General features: G+C 32.3%; 1 protein-coding gene and 2 non-coding genes across 4 annotated transcripts in view; 1 reads left to right on the forward strand and 2 right to left on the reverse strand.

Moving 5' to 3' along the window:
* The window catches only part of LOC119638334 (maternal protein pumilio), a 421,934-nt gene that overhangs the window by 3,059 nt on the left and 407,139 nt on the right, over positions 1-11,736 (forward strand). The window lies entirely within an intron of this gene.
* On the reverse strand, positions 5,062-5,134 carry Trnaa-agc. Its single transcript has one exon. It is a non-coding gene; the product is annotated as a tRNA-Ala (tRNA).
* On the reverse strand, positions 6,174-6,246 carry Trnaa-agc. The gene has a single exon. It is a non-coding gene; the product is annotated as a tRNA-Ala (tRNA).

The raw sequence follows: 11,736 nt of genomic DNA on the forward strand, positions 1-11,736 counted from the left end.
AAGGCTTTTTAAAAATTTTCATTTTTATATCATTAACGAAAGTATGAACGGAAAAGTGTAATTTTTGGGAAGTTCATCTTTAATTAGCAATTAATGTTTAGATGAAGTCATCGATAATCCCGCTCTTAACTAAGTCTTTTGAAAATACAATAAATGGATGATGGAATTATGTGGCGTGTTCGGTTGAAAAGTTGTGTTTCGAAAGAAAAGCTTGAAGAGCATGTGTGCTCTTGTACAAGTTTGTTATAAAGAGTACCTTTTTTGATTATTTAAAATTTCTCTACACCAACAATTACTTCTTTATATCATTCTTGACTATTCAAAGCGTAATTTAAGCCAATAAATTGCAATATTTTTAGTGCAAAAACTAGTTCACGTGGGATTGCCGTACTTTATTTTGAACGGGGTTGCCACATATGAAAATTTTTTGGTGTAAGCTTTATGGAAGACAGCTTTTATAATTGCTGTAGTATAGAATTGCAAAGTCCACATGGCGCCTGTTTCTCGGCCCACATATCGATATATTCCTATATAAATATATACATATTTATATAGATTTATATTTATATAGATATATATTTTATATCTTTATCTATATATATATATATATATATATATATATATATATGTTGTATATATATGTATATTATTTGTTGTATATATAATTATTATTTATTTATATAAATAATAAGGCTCATGGCCCACCTGCGTAAGACCAATTGAAACGATTCCGATTAAGGAAATAAATTACAATTTCTGATTGTCCATTTTTCTTCTCTTTTATTTAATACGGAACATACAAGTTAACTTATTTATATATATAATACTATTATCTTTGTCCACTAACTCATGCTCTATACAGTTTCCCGTGCCCGATGTGGCACAAAAGCCGCTTGATATGGTCTATTGGCATTTTATTACAATATTTTAAAGTTATTATCAAGAATCGTATGAGTGATTGAGTCTCATTTCCATTCAAATATTTATTGGAAATAATTCCGCAGAAATAGTTTACGATAAATAGTTTGACACAGATAGACAGACGAGAAAATAAACTTGCTTTTTCCTAATACACTACTAGATGTTATAATCTATATATTATTTGTCGATCGCTAGCAGCAATCTTATATTTCCCAAGCTTCAGAAAAAAGGTTGAATTTTGATATTTTATAAAATTTTTCGATACACTATAGAGTTCAACTTTGAAAAGTCGCACAAGTCGAAGCCTTAATAAAAGACCAACATTTTCCGTTCGGTTTCATCCCATAATCCAGATAAGGGAAGACATTTTAGGCAGAGATATTACCAGGACCGACCCAAAATTCTAACGTAAAAAAATTCCTTGTTATGTCCACCGAAAGCTTAATATGATGAAAACTTTAGAGAGATTCTTTTACTTTTTAGTTCGTGGACGCACATGGGAATTGTTTATTGTTGATCTATGGCTCCTTTCAGACACACGAATATTAATCGCTTTTATTTGCATTTGCTTGAATGAAGTTTTGTTATATAAACGTTTCACATAAAACTTTTAATTCAAAAATTTTTTTTTTATAAATTTATGTATTTTTGTTTATTCTTTAAAATTCTTTCGTTGCTTTTTATTATTTTTTCACAAGCTTCGTTTGCTCTCTTTTCCCCAATTGTGTTATCAAGAATTTGGTTTAAGCGTTTCGTAGTTTCAAACTCACCTCATGTTAAGAGATCTCAATCGAGCTCGAGGAGGAGTATATTGCTGAACCATTCATTTCTTTTCGTTGTTGTTGTTTCTTATTATTATTATTGTTATTATTTCTTGTTGCTCTATTGTAATGTTTCTCATGCCAAAGCCATAAAAATTTATATTGTACAACACTACTGAAACGCGCACACAGTACCGGGCTCGATAAACATGTGCTCGCCATGTCGTATTGTCTCTGCGCGTACGTGAATGTGTACGTTATACTTTTCATTTTCTTTATCTTCTCTTACATATACATTCATATATAAATTCGCTGTGCGTTGCTTTTGTTTTGTCGTCTTCTTCTGCAATCGTCATGATATCGTAAGTCGTGCCAAAGAAATTGTTTTTTTATTTTTTGTTTTCATTTTTTTTTTTTTTTTTTTCTTACAGAGAGATTTTCTCTGATTTCAATGACTCTGACTCAGTATTTGTATAAAAGACGACAACGACGACGACGCTTCTTTTTAGTGCCCTAGTCCTCGGTTCTTCGTTTTGATTATTTAGCTCACGAATATTGTGCTTATGTGATTCGTTTGTTGTTGTTTATTACTCATATTTTCCAAATACAGGCAGTAAAGGTATACTAAAGTTTTCAATGTTTTTGTAACACTCGGAGATTGGGTTTCAATCGGTTCTTTTGCAGATCTACAAGCCTTACACATGACTTTCACATGTCGTGCGGTTCATTACTAAACTTGAATGAGAGAAAGAGAAAAAATAGCATAAGTAAAGAGCTTCTTACAGGCTTACCTTCTTCTGAAGCGCCTAAATTGAGCACAAGTTTCTTTAACAAAAAGTTCTTATATCAGACATGGGCAACCGCTGGCCCGTTCCGCTCCACTTAAAATTTCAAATAATTCAATTTGCTCGCTCATAATTATGTTGTTCGTGACTGGCTCTGGTCTGCAGCCATCAAATATGAAATGTGTTTAAGTGTTTTTGTTTATTGTTCATTAGGCCGTAAAATGTGCGCTTTAAAAAGAAGGAAACTTGATTCACAAAGCCGCATTGTTCTCGCCCTCACCGTAATATGGAAACTCAAATATTGGTCCGTTGATGGAAAAGTTTGCTCACTCCCTGGTTTAGATGGTATTTGAAGTTAAATATGTACAAAGAAGTGTGCTTAGCTCAATTAAATTAAAAGAGTTTGCAAAAGCTGAGTTTCGTCAAAATATATCTTAGAAAATCTGCATTGTCTTACCTAATTCGGAATATTATTCCGTCTCATATCTACTTTAATTTGTGGCTTAAAAGATGTTGCATAATAACAAGTAGAATTAAATCAATACTTTTGACTTAATTGCACAGATTTGAAATGCAATTGAGATAAATAGATTTCGATTCGTGAATAAGCCGGTAATAGCCCAAAGTCAACCACAGGTCACAAATATACCTAAAGCCTATCTATCATATGCTAATTTGACGCACAATTAATGTTGCGCGAAGACGCACCCTCAGTTCTTTGTTTCTATCAGTCAGACAAATAACCTTCAAATTTAAGCCCGCATTGCGCTCCCTTTTAATCTGTACTGTTATCTGTTGACTGCTCGAAATACACCCAACTCTTTGTTTACACTGCAGATACGTTCCTTGGAAAACCGTGAAAAAAAACTGTATAAAAAAGTATATGTAAATTATGGTAAATTTGAGGATATGTTCCATAATTTTAAAAGATCTTGTAGGATGAAAAAACTCCAAATAAAACCTCTATATAAATACTCCAATAAAAACTCTAAAAAAAAAAGTAATAACGCAATTCACATGATATACTTGTAAGACAAAAGCAATTTATTTTCTTTATAAAAAAATTGGTGTAGAGTGAAAATTCAGCCTATAAGTACAAGATGCAAATATTTAAATTGAAATTAGGAATTAAAATCAATTTTCCAAGTCTTTCTAACACATATGGAAGCATAAACCGACTGACCTCTGATCACAGTATTCTCTCAATTGTATTTTTTGTTGCTGTGTGCATAACTTCCTGTGAGACACTGTCAAAATTAGAAATTTAGAAGAAAATTTTGTTTATACCCATCACTTAAGGATGAGGGGTATATTCATTTTGCTAAAACGTTTACAACGCCCAGAAGGAAGCGTCAGAAACCCCACAAAGTATATATATATGCTTGATCAGTATCAAATTTTGAATCAACTTAAGCATGTCTGTCCGTCCTTCTGTGTAATGTGTGTTGTAAACATTCTCGTGGGCGCAAAAATAAAGCGATCGATTTAAAATTTTTCAGAAACATTGGAAGTTCTTGCACGCAGGTTGGTATTGAAAATGGGTCAAATCAGTCGAAGGGCACGCCTACAGTGCCATGCAGACTGAGAACACCTTTGTTTTTGAAAAGGAATAAAAATTAGTTTTTTGCTCGGTACTCGTAAACTATAGCAAATAAATGTACAAAAATTTGAACGCATATTCTACAGGTGATGCTGTAGCATATGTGTACAAAAAGGAAAAAATTGATCTTTTATTAGGAGATAGAGTTGGGTGTAGCAAATTTTAGAAGAAAAATTGAGAAAAGTCAAACTCAAATATCTGCAGAAATAGCTAAGGAAAACAAGCCAAACAATTTTTAATATGATAGATACCAGGATGTGGACATTGTAAATCTATTCAGTGGTGCTTTTGCCGTGTTAAGATCACAAATCGAAGTAATAACACATTGTTATTATTGTAAATGTCGATTTTTTGATTATAAATTACTATTTTTCTAATAGTTTATTTGATCGAAGAGCCACTGCATAACAGTTACAATACGTAAGTAGTAAATATTTTTGATTTCAAATATTAAGAGTAATATATTTGACTTACCACATTAGGACATGCGTTATTAGTATAGAATTGCACAAAGGCCTAGTGTTGATTGTTGTGGAAATTGAAGGGTGGTGTAAGCAATTTTCAGATATATTTTCACCTGAACCTAACGATATGAAACCTATGCAAGCTCTGAAGTTGCTATAATTGTTTGCGCTAACGCTCAAATATGTTTGAGTTGACTTTTCTATTCATGCCTGCTAGGAATATGAATGAAGTCGTGAAGACTGATCATTATATGTATGCATTCAAATATATATAGATGCATAGATAATACATATAGAAAATGCATAAAACCCACGCATATCTTACCATATGTTCAAATATATGTGAATATAATATACATATTTTGCTGAAAATTCGAAACTAAAAAAGCTATTTAGAAACATATATTAAAGCGAATGAATATGGAAAACGTAGAGAATAAATAAAATGTCTATTAATAAGAAAATAAAAATCTGATGAGAAATTAAAATGCTTCGTTAACCAAAAAAAAATGAAAGAAGAAAAAAAAACTTGGAGATGCGGGGCATCGATCCCCGTACCTCTCACATGCTAAGCGAGCGCTCTACCATCTGAGCTACATCCCCTTTGCGACATCTACTAAGCAAAGCATGTTATATACGTGCATATGCTTCTTATAGATAATATGTAAGCAGCAATTACGCTCTTCATATGGTGTCGACTACACGATTCAGTTTTAAAAATGACTTGCTCTCATAATTTTATTTCCTTATGTTACTATTTGAGCTGTTATAGTTAGTGGGTCTTCGTTTTGTCACTTTTAACTTGCCATTGTTGTTCCGTAAATGTTGTATTTTATTGTATATTTTGTGCAGCTACATCCACGTTTATTATATAAACAATGCAAATTTCTATCAGCTGTTAGGGAGTTTAAAGCGCGCTTTTTTGTATCAACCACCACGAGATGATTGCTGGTTTTTGACGTTGGTAGAGTAGAGATCTCGTTAGAAATATGAGTGGATATCCCATAAGAATATATACCCAACATCAATACATGATTCCGGGTCGATTTACCGTTAGTATATATATAGATATTTATATATATATAAAATTGTCCTCTTTTAAACTTGACGTTTATTTAAAAAATAAAGTTAAGAACGTATGTGTATATTTGTATAAATGAATAGATGAATTAACAAGTAAAAAGACTATAACAGACCATGGCTTCACCATTATATACACTACATCACCTCTCTTAATGCAGTTATTTATAGAATGACTTTCCAAAATAAGGCTTTATAGGGAAAGTAGGTGAAATAGTGGTCCGATCCGAACTATTTTCAATAGTATTCATGTGCATCGGTGTACTGAACTTCATCAAAACATGAGACAAGAATAGAAGGCAGACAGACAATATCGATTCATGAGGAGCTTACCTCAAGGGTTTGTAAGTACATCCGCACAAACTTTATGTACCATATGTGCCTCAAGTGGTGTATCGCATAAAAAGTAAAATTATAAAAATTTAAAAAAAAAATTTCAATTTAAGTAAAATAAATAAAATAAATAAAATATACATAAAGAATAAATAAAAATATCAAACAAACATATAATAACTTCAAAAAAAAAAAAACAAGCAAAAGTATCAATAGTGAAAAAAGTATTTGGAGATGCGGGGCATCGATCCCCGTACCTCTCACATGCTAAGCGAGCGCTCTACCATCTGAGCTACATCCCCATTGAAACTTCAGCTACATAAAGCACTTTATAATATGTGAAAGTATAACATATATATAACACACAGCAACCACACTTCTGATAAAGTGTCGACTACACAAGCCAAATTTAAATAAACAACTTGTTCGCATTGTTTAAGTTGTTTATGTTACTATTCAAGCGGTTACAGTTGATTTGTTCTTGTTTTGTTATCGCGTAGCGTCTGTTTAACTTTGAGCAGTCTATGTTAAATGCTCACTGTCTATTTTGTGCAACTACGTTCGCGTATATTGTATAAACAATACGACTTTCTGCTGCTGAAAGAGCATTTAAAGCGCGCTTTTTTTTACACCCACCACCAAGAAATAATAGGCTATTAGATTACCCTTTTCGTTTGTAACGCTCAAAAATATATTTTGTCCATGCGTTAGATAGACAGATTTAGAAAATAAAAAAGTATATCGGTAGCGTATTAAAATGTTAGCTTCCAAAGATTTTCCGAAATATGCAAATTTTTTTTTTGCCTTCTTTTGTTTTGTTTCAAGAGTGATAAAGAATCGCCAGGCCGTGCCCAACGTGAAATATTTAAGTTCATTTAAAGAAGTCCATTTCACAAAGTCTGCATATATTAATCGGTAAGGTTTGAAATAATACCGCTCTCACTATCTGCCAAAGTCGATAGACAGTTCTATTATAATTTTCAATTTTCTTGTAGAGTGAAACGTAATGAAGTGGTAAAGGGTAATCTCATAGAATAGATATGCGCTGATGAGTAAACAAAATTCGTTCTGAGTCTTAAACAGTTTTCCTAGTCAGTCGATTGCGAAACGGCATATAATGTGACGTTATTGTTGTTTAAGGTTAATTTTGGAAAATTGCTGTCTGGGGGGTTTTCGCTACTTTGTTAGTGACCAAACAGTTTCAGTTGTTAATAGTCAATGGTAATGTTTTGTGAAACTATTGCACGGAATAAAATTACTTTTATATATAGTGCGTGTGTTATGAAATGTTTTTGTAAAAAGCGAAAAATTATATTTGGAAATACATAGCAACAAATTTTCATTCGATTAATGTTTCAAGTTTTTTATTTAAATTTTTTTTAAATATATGCTTAACGCGAATTTGATTAGTCTTTAAAATCGATTTTAAAACTGCTTAAAAGGCAATGATAAGACATTTTCATAGGAAACGTGCCAAGCTATCTTAAAACTTAGCATATATGCGGTGTATTCATAAAAAACCAAAGATATATTGATTGATTGAAATATAAAAATGCCCATGATTTCTCAGGCATTATAAAAAAAATTTGATGTCAATATATATTTAATTTTATTTGATTGGTTGTGTTTGATAAAATATAAACCGGTTATCCCTATGATGAAATTATTACATGAATTCATATTCGAAGCACAATGTGCTCAGGATGTTGCTCTTAGGCAAGAAATGGTAAATATATTATGGTAAAAGAAAATAAAATAAAAATTTTATTTCCCTGTCCCTCACTTCTTTCCACTGTTTCAGTAGATTTAGTTTAGGGTATCAAAGATTCCATCTATGCTTACTTACATTAGTTTCAATTGTTTTTGGTTTTATAGGGTTAGATTTTTTTTCTTTTTTTTTTTCGCTACATCGTTTTAATAGACGAATATATGGTAGGGTAGTGCTAATATCATATAATAATAATGGCGATCTACTTGCTATAAAGAGGATGAGTGGAGTGAGGGCATTTATAACGTTTTCCCTCTAAATTAAAATAAATATTTTCCGGTTTCAATTATTGTGACAAGGCTCTCATCTTTTCAAGCACTGCACTACATCGTAATACGTTATGCTTGCTACACTTTTAGAATTTGAAGTAAAAATAAGTTATAATTTTTACTAAAATTAGTTAAGGTCTCTATGAAGGTGAATAAAAAAAACTCTTTATTAAGACATAATATAATTATAACTATTGTATATGCCAATTGTAAACTTATTCGGCTAACTTTTACGTCAATTTTTTTGGCCTTTTTTTGTTTTTTTAGATTACCTAAATTTTTCATTACACCCTACATCACATGTGGTGCCAGGACTTATGCAACACTCAGAAGGGCGTAAGATAGACCCCAGTGTTTTTATTACACGCTTGTCAAAACTTGTCTGTCCATCTGTCCGTCCTTTAATTTGACTTAAAAGACGCAATTTCTGAGGTATTTTGCTGAAATCTGGTACACCGACGTGTTTTATCGCAAGGACGGACACTATCGAAAATAGTTCGGATCGAATCATTTTTTCCGGCCCCTTCCCATATAACGCATTATATCAAAAACTGTATTTAGCGTAGTGATATTTATAGAGGCGTTTAATAGTAAGCCGTGGTTCACTGCAATATTTTTATTTGTTCACTATTTTCTGTAACTGCAATCTATTATTTCCGCAAGTAGGATATTGCCATCCTGAAGCGCGCTCTGTTCATATCGATCGCTATGGTGTTATGTGTTTTTGCATTCATAGATGCGTTTAAACTCTGTAAAAAGAAGAAGAAAGAGACCGTTCTTGAATCTCGTAAGAGCTTCACTTTTCCAATATCACAGAATTTTTATTCTGAAATATATTTAGACGTTCTAAGCATTATTTTGTGGAACTTAAGAAAAGAAAAATTTGGAGTTTTTGGACAGATAAAGAATATATCCCCACATCAGGTAATTTCGATACTCTTCACTTTGTTCATTAGATTTGACACTCCATCTATGATATCTGAAAGCAGCCAAAGTTTGCAAAGCTCCTCGATCCTACAAATTACATTAAAGTCGAGTCCGTCGAGTAATCTTCTGACTTTTCTCCTCTTTCAAAAGAATTGGCATCGGCTTGAATTTTGGCTTTGTAATATGGGTTTGTTTCCCTTTCTACGCAAAATGTTTAACAGACAATCATGTTTTGAGGCTTCCAAATAGCTCGCCTTTACCGGTGATTCAATCTAAGGGATCTGATTCATAGTCAGTCCAATTCGTATAATTTTGCCTGTGGCTAAGAAATATTAAACTTTTATGCAGCCTCCGCTCATTTAGCCGTGAATACCAATTTCTGGACTATATAGTCCTCCCTCGTTTGATTTTTACTGGAAGAAATTATAGCAGTGATGTAATTTTTCATCCAAACAACAACAAATGAATATCTTGGATCGAAATTGTTAATGATTCCGATTCGGATTGTTAGTGACAGGACGTGTTGCCAAAATAGAACACTTCAATGGCGCTGTCTCTTAATGGATTTCTGAAGTAGATATTTAGCTGAGCTATCTCAAATGCATGTAAGCAAGTTTTGAAAAAAATCTGTTTAATTTAGAATATATTTTTTAATATTTTTTTATATGCGCACAATAATTGTGAGGATGATTAAAAAAAAAATTATTCCCTGCGATTTTGTGTGCTTTTGTTTTTATATGTTGAATTGAATGCTAATTGGAGGTAATTTGTGTACATAAATCTGCTAGACCGTAAAGGGGAAATGTTTGAAAAGTAAATTCCAATAAAAAATTTTGTTGTCATTTGCCTTGGGACTTCAATATACAATGCAATATTGATTGATTGTATTTATGCGCATATGTTAAGCTAGTTTTAATTTCGTTTTGACGACCTAAAAAACTATATCCAGCCTCATTTTTACATCCACCACAGAAAAATGAGGGGAACATTTATTTTGTCGAAACGTTTGCAACATCCTGAAGGAAGCCTCAGAGATGACTCCATAAAGTATACATATTGTGCATGTTCTTCTGGCCGTCTGTTGTAAACATTCTCCTGGTCACAAAAAAGAAGCTATGTGCTTCAAATTTCGTAAAAGTATTGAAAGCTTTTGCCCACAAGATGGCGTTGAAAATAGGCCAAATCGGTCGAAGGAGACTCCAGCGGTACCGTGTAAACTGAAAACAAGTCTGTGTTTCAAAAAAAAAAAATTGTTTTTTTACTCATTGCTCACAGTATAAACATTTGCACTTATTCTCTATAGGCGATGTTCTAGTACCTTTGTAAAAAACCCTACCCAATATTATAGTACATCACTTTTTTTTTTTGTCAAAACCTTTCTAACACTCAGAAGGAGATTTCAGAGATCATATATATTTTTCACTAACTTAAAATTCTGAATCGATTTAAGCGTGTCTGCCATGTTCTTGTGTCCACCCGCTCGTCCGTCGCCATATATATCGCTTACAAATAGGGTTCATAGATCGCATTAAGTATATATAGTTTTGATCAGCTTGAAAGCTTGCATCCATTTAAGAATCGCCGTGTTCTTCTGTCTATCCGTCCGTCTGGCACGGTCGCATAAAGTATATACATTTTCGATCAGCTTGAAATCCTAAATCGGTTTAAGCATCGTCGTGTTCTTCTGTACATCCGTCCCTGTGGCAAGCTGTGTAGTGTTTGTGGCAAGCAATCTTTCGTTGGCAAAAACAAAAATATCGAGTTCAAATTTGGCAAAAAAGATTGAAAATGACTTAAACTGGCCAAGGACACGCCCACAATGCAACTACACTACAACGGACACACGGTATAAATTCACTTCTATTCTCTTCTGTTTATATCTACTCTATAAAAATCAGACAGGCGCAACCAATATTACAAATTATGGAAACTTAGTTTTCTTCTATTTTTTACTCATGGCCTTTCTAAAAAAGATTCGGTGTTAGTCGCATATAATTTTCTTTCTTATTAGACAATTTTATGAGTTTAGAGAGATAGCTACGAATATTAAGAAAACTGTCAAGTATTTAGCTGAGTATGCTAAAAAAGTAACATTTGCGTTAATTTTTATATTCACCATCACGTTGTTGGACTTATTTTATTGTTATTTTATTCTTTTTGTGTGTGTTAAGTTTTTATGGGCATTTCAAACACCAGACGGTGGGCCAACAGATGGATGAAAACATTGAGAGGTTAAGTCGAAATACTAGGTTATGAAAAGTATATATATATGTATTTCTTTGAGGTGGTGGATGGGTGGGTAGATTGTTCGCAAAATTTTGCTCCCTTTGTAATATATGGAGTAGACAAAAATACTCATAACAGTAAAATAAATTAAATAAATATTACTTGTGCGTGTCACATATGTAAACTATCAACGACTCCTAGCTGAGAGGTGTATAAAATTCGCTTTAAGGCAAGAGTTTTGTCTTTTTTTTTTTATTATTTATTTCTCACAGAATTTCGTTTAGAATCAAATGAGCAAAAGAGAATAAGAAATTACTAAGCACATGTTTTCGTCCATATTAAAAGTACAAAGACCTTTTCCATACATATATATATATGCATACACGTAACACTTGTGTATACATGTGTACATGTGGGCAGAGAGCTATAATCAGAAAATCCACTCACTGTGCATGATAAACAACGCATAAATGTATATACATGTATATACAAAGGTATATACGTGATACAATTAAATGTGAATATGATGAGTGCATACAGACTTACATACATACGTACATACATACATACATACATACATACATACATACATACATACATAC

This window comes from Glossina fuscipes, unplaced genomic scaffold, assembly GCF_014805625.2.
Source record: "Glossina fuscipes isolate IAEA_lab_2018 unplaced genomic scaffold, Yale_Gfus_2 88, whole genome shotgun sequence".
Lineage (NCBI taxonomy): Eukaryota > Metazoa > Arthropoda > Insecta > Diptera > Glossinidae > Glossina > Glossina fuscipes.